This window comes from Pagrus major, chromosome 10, assembly GCF_040436345.1.
Source record: "Pagrus major chromosome 10, Pma_NU_1.0".
NCBI classification, from domain to species: domain Eukaryota; kingdom Metazoa; phylum Chordata; class Actinopteri; order Spariformes; family Sparidae; genus Pagrus; species Pagrus major.
This window is the reverse complement of record NC_133224.1, coordinates 17,354,142-17,359,469: the sequence shown is the minus strand read 5'-3', so window position 1 is coordinate 17,359,469 and position 5,328 is coordinate 17,354,142. Positions and strand designations below refer to the sequence as shown.

Below are 5,328 nucleotides of genomic sequence, written 5' to 3'. Positions count from 1 at the left end.
CACCTGCTGTGCTGCTGAGTTTTGTAAAGAACATTCAATACACACTGCAGTTACCCTTGATGGAAATGTATAAAAAAAGAGCGTGTGAAACTACATTTGTGGGAATAAAATGTGTGTTATGTGCGTGTGTAAGCAGATCACACATTCTGCTTTCGATGCGATGATGGTTTTGTGGTTAAATGATGAAATACCCTCAAGCACGCAAACAAACCTGCAAACACACAAGCAAAGCAATTTTCAATCTATTTGTATCTCACGCAGACCGACTAGAGAGTAGACAGCAAGATGCAGTGGACTGTCCAGGTTGTTGTGGCTCTCCTGAATGTTGTATGGGTCGTCTTCTTTTTACAACATGATCCTTTCTCAGGTAAGAGAAGAAGATTCACCTGGTGTTTTTAGCAGCAGTTTATAGTGGTCATATTAAAATGTTGGTGTGTTGGTCATCTTGAGATGATTTGCGTTGATTTTCAGTGTCTGTACAGAGAAGAAGCTCTGACAGCTCTGATAAGGAGATGCTGTTTGGAGAGTTTTGTATTCAGCCTCGATCTGACATGAACCAGAACTCCACTCTACATACAGTCAACGGCACCACTAATGAAACAAACAGCATCAACAAAACAGCTGAAGGTAAGTACGTCTCTGCTGCAGATGTCCTGTCAGCTACTTGGTTATTTCCTGGTGTAAACTGTGCGGTTCTCATAAAAATCATTTGTCTAATTTGTACCCACCCCACATTAAAACTCTTTATACACCCACCTCATACAGCATACTTCATTCTCTACATTATGTGTTGATGCACTTTTTATATAATGTGCAATTAAACCAACATCGTTATTGCTATAATTTTGCTTTCTATCATTTAGCCTAATGGTGTCAGCTGCACAGTTGATCGTGTTTTCTTCTTATACCACAGCCACTGAGAAATTTAGGACAGTATCGAACATTTACCAGGCAACAGCTGTTTGTTTGCAGTTTTGAATTGACGTGTGAGTATTAAACTGTAATAAGGACAGTAACACTGAGAGTTAAGGCAAAGTACATGTTGTCTTGTCTCATCTGCACAAATTTAAGGAACGGCCGATGGTGCAGTGCCTCTTAAATCATTCTCATTTCTTCACGTTCTGTCATATCAGATCAGTAGGTAAAACATTCTCGCAACAAACAGCTAAAGTTCATAAACAGTTTATACGGTTTGCTTTGAAACTCCCAAACCCACTGTGGGTATCTGTATGTCATGGTCCACTCTTAAGAATCTTATGAAGAAGTTTTCTCATAGGCTTATCTTGAGGCAACGCCAGTTTGTTTTCTTGAGTTAACAAGCATGTGTTCAGCACAGCCTCTAACTGAACTCACAATTCAGTGCGACTTGATAGTCCTGTACTCTACTAACATGTGTATATATTGTTTTTTTTTACATGAAGTTCACCCCGTCAAGAGGAACGATACTCAGCATCACTGTCAGTGCAACAAATCACATTTAGAGCAAAGAGATTCGATCTCTTCACAGTTGTCACATATAGAGCTCAGACCTCCTGCTCTCGGATGTGAACCCAAGATAATGTAAGTCAGTGGTCACTGTTTGTGCTTTGTATCGGTAGGAATGGTAGCAGTAGCATCTTCAGCTGCTAATGCTAATAGCAATTGTATGGCAGCATAGATGAAATATTTCATTTTTTGTGTTCATGTTTCTTCTTATCTGTTTTTGACTAGCATGACGTTTCCCAACATGGAGGTGTGTATTGATGTGGAGACCTACTTTTCTGCCATTGCTCCACTTGTTTCGTAAGTTCAGAATGTCAAGGTGTTTTAGGCTATGCACAATGCACAACTCTTTGCATATGTGACCTTTCCACTCTGTAGGTAATACTATGACTTGCTAACCTTTGAGAAAAGTCAAAGCATTATAATTACACACCTTTGTACCTCAAGAAAGAGAGGACAGGGGAGCGGTGCAGTCTGTAGAAATACTGAATTTAAAGGTGCACCCTTCGTTCTTTCGTTTTTTCGTTTCAAAACCAAATTAAAAAGTTTTTCTGTTATTCTCTTTTAAACCCAGAATGAAAAAACAGGAAAAACAGAATAACACAAAACCACATTTTGTGCCTGTTATTCTGTTTTAAAACAAAAACAGAATAACGTGAAAATTAAGTTTCAGGGGTTACAGTTGTTCTACCTGGCGATGACGTAGCGTACACACCACAGACCCGTTATTACCGGACTGGACAGCAGCCGAGAGATTTATTAGGTTAGGCTACCCTATTATATCCAATACAATCATGATCTAGTCTGTCCTGAGCCTACAAAATAAAGTTTGAGAAATATCTGCATGGTGTAGGCTACACCTGCTTACAGTGCAGCTGACAGATGTGCAGCCATATATATTTTCCTCATCGCTACCTGAGCCACCATCTGATCCTTCCTCCCTCACGTCCTGAGTCTCCTGGACATATTCTGTATTCTGTGATTTCCCTCTTTTCATTTCTAACCGTTCAGTTTTTGCTGGTAAACACCCGGTGTCTCCTTTCTTTCTCTCTTTCTCTCGCTCGCTCGCACGCGATCGCGCCCGATTCACATACCGGTAGGCCTATACAGGTAAAAATAAATGTGATAGTATGAAAACATTAGCCTACATATGGTTGTAAATATTTTTCTCTGACAATAGATTAATAATTATAGTAATAGGTTACAATAACAAATGCTTTTATTTTGAAATAGAAATGTGTTGTGTTGTCTTCCGTTAGTGTAGCAGACGTTAATTGCTACAAAGAATCTTCTGGTTGCTAGGTAACGAATCGGACCTTTCCTCCTCGTCTTTTTTATTTTGCCTCTGTTGTTTTCCTCCTTGTAACTGTTCAGTATTATGTGTTTTAATCAGTAAGTATGATCGCATTCAGCCCTTAGGCTGAGCCGGCGACTCCCCCGGAAAAAGACAAAGCTTGTGTGCTCCATGCAAAACCTCCTACTCATTATGGAGCATTGCGAGGCACCTTCACGTTAGAGGACATCTCTGATCTCCGAGTGTGTCTTCCCACTTTCAAAAAGTTCCCAGATTAGATCTGCATAAGGCTGGAGTGCAGCCATTCTACTTGGAGAGTCTACGATTTCAACTTTCCCGCTCACTTCGTGCGCCTCTGACTCCGCAAAAATCTCCCAGCATTCCCCGAATTTTCAGAATATCAAAATATCAAAACAATAAAAATCAAAAACTTAATTTTCACGTTATTCTGTTTTTGTTTTAAAACAGAATAACAGACACAAAATGTGGTTTTGTGTTATTCTGTTTTTCCTGTTTTTTCGTTCTGGGTTTAAAAGAGAATAACAGAAAAACAAACTTGTTTTCCGTTTTTTTTATTTGGTTTTGAAACGAAAAAAGAAAGAACGAAGGGTACACGGATTGTGTATCTCACTGACTTCAGCAGATATCTTGTGATGCAGTACATAGACACATTTGACACAACGTCAGAAGTGTTATTTCTTCACATTCTGTTGATAATTTCACTTCTTTCTTGATGGTTTTGAACTAATATTCTTACATATTGCACCTTTAAACATGAGTTTTAGCTCATTTCAACATGTTGTGATTCTGAGCAGAAAGTAGACATTGTGGAATCACAAAAATGCTGACTGCTTGTGCATAGCAACACAATGTACAGAGTGCTTAGGTCACACATGGGCTGACAGAAGTCTTTGTGTGAATGAATATTTGGGGTTACATGTTTACAGTCCAGTGTTATACTGACATGCCCTCTGTATTTACATATATTAGAGACTGGGATGAGACAACTCCTGTAGAGACTCAAACTTCCTCAGAGGTAGATGTCAGAGTGACCCAACAGCCAAAATCTCGTGTCCAAGAGAAAGACATTCCTCTCGGTGGTGGTAAGTGTCCTCAACATGTTTTAACTGTCTCCATCAGAAGGTGTGAAGACAAAGACACAGATGGAGCTAAATGAATATTTGATATCAAATGTTTTACAGTCCAGTGTTATACTGACATGCTTTCCATTCATACATCTGTTAAAGACTGGGATGAGACAACTCCAGCAAGTCCTCCTGTAGAGAATCAAACTTCCTCAGAGGTAGATGTCAGAGTGACCCAACAGCCAAAATCTCATGTCCAAGAGAAAGACATTCCTCTGGGTGGTTGTAAGTGTCCTCAACATGTTTTAACTGTCTACATCAGAAGGTGTGAAGACAAAGACACAGATGGAGCTAACATAACACAACTCTTTGTGTGAATGAATATTTGACGTCAAATGTTTTACAGTCCAGTGTTATACTGACATGCTTTCCATTCATACATCTATTAAAGACTGGGATGACTCCAGCAAGTCCTCCTGTAGAGAGACCAACAGTCTCTGGGTTGATTTCTAAAAGCAGCTCAGACGCTGCTCATGTTAGAGTGACCCATCGGTCAAAACCTCCCATCCGAGTAGGATCCAGTCCTACGTTTCAACATGTTTTAACTGTCTCCATCAGAAAGTTTGAAGACAAAGTTTCTGTAGTGTTTTGCTGCTTCATTGTAAGCTCAAATAATTATCTTTATTGTGCAGTGCTGAGAATGCTTACATCAGAAGTGTCTTTGACTGCTGGTGGCATTTCATTTAACTTCAGCAATAACTTTGATTTTTTAAGATTGCTGCATCAGACACACCCGCGCAAGGATTCCTTTACGGTACATAAAAGGATACATGATACAAGGACCGTCACGCATGTGTCTGGATGCCATTATGTAAGTACGAGTAATAATTGTATCTTTTTTACAAGAATGAACAGACTTTGATTCATCTTAATTTCTCTAAAACTCTTATATGACACGATATAGTAATTTATTTATTTATTATGAGTACAGGCCAGGATACAAACATTTCAGAAACGCCTTTGTTTTTTCTCTCCACAGTTTATTTACAACTAAAGGCCAAGCCATCTGTATTGATCCAAGTGCTGAATGGGTTAAATTGTACGTGAAAGCCGTGAAAACAAAAATTGGAAATCAAGGAGGGTGAATGTGTGATCAAGTGTGTGGTTGTGTACATGTTTGACACATGTCTGCATGTTGTTAAAGCAACGTTATGCAACTTTTTTACCTTAAAATAACAGCTTCAAATCATTTTGCTTGTACAGTTTCTATTAATAGAGTGAATAGTGTCTTTTTCACAGCCACTCCACCCTCTATCACTTGTTTCTGCTCTATGTAACTTCAGTGAGAGGGCAGGATCACAGCGTTACATACATGTTTACTCCAAGATACAAGTTTTCAACACATGACATTGTTATGAAGTCATGAGTTTTGTTTGTACCTATATTACATCTGGTTACTGACCTGGG

At 39.1% G+C, this 5,328-nt stretch overlaps 1 long non-coding RNA gene across 1 annotated transcript; it reads left to right on the top strand.

Annotated features, from left to right (window-relative positions):
- Positions 1-1,496: 1,496 nt before the first annotated feature.
- LOC141003252 (uncharacterized) lies at positions 1,497-4,686 on the top strand. Its single transcript, XR_012179706.1, has 5 exons — positions 1,497-1,560; positions 1,711-1,782; positions 3,767-3,879; positions 4,024-4,146; positions 4,636-4,686. It is a non-coding gene; the product is annotated as an uncharacterized lncRNA (long non-coding RNA).
- The last annotated feature ends 642 nt before the right edge of the window (positions 4,687-5,328 follow it).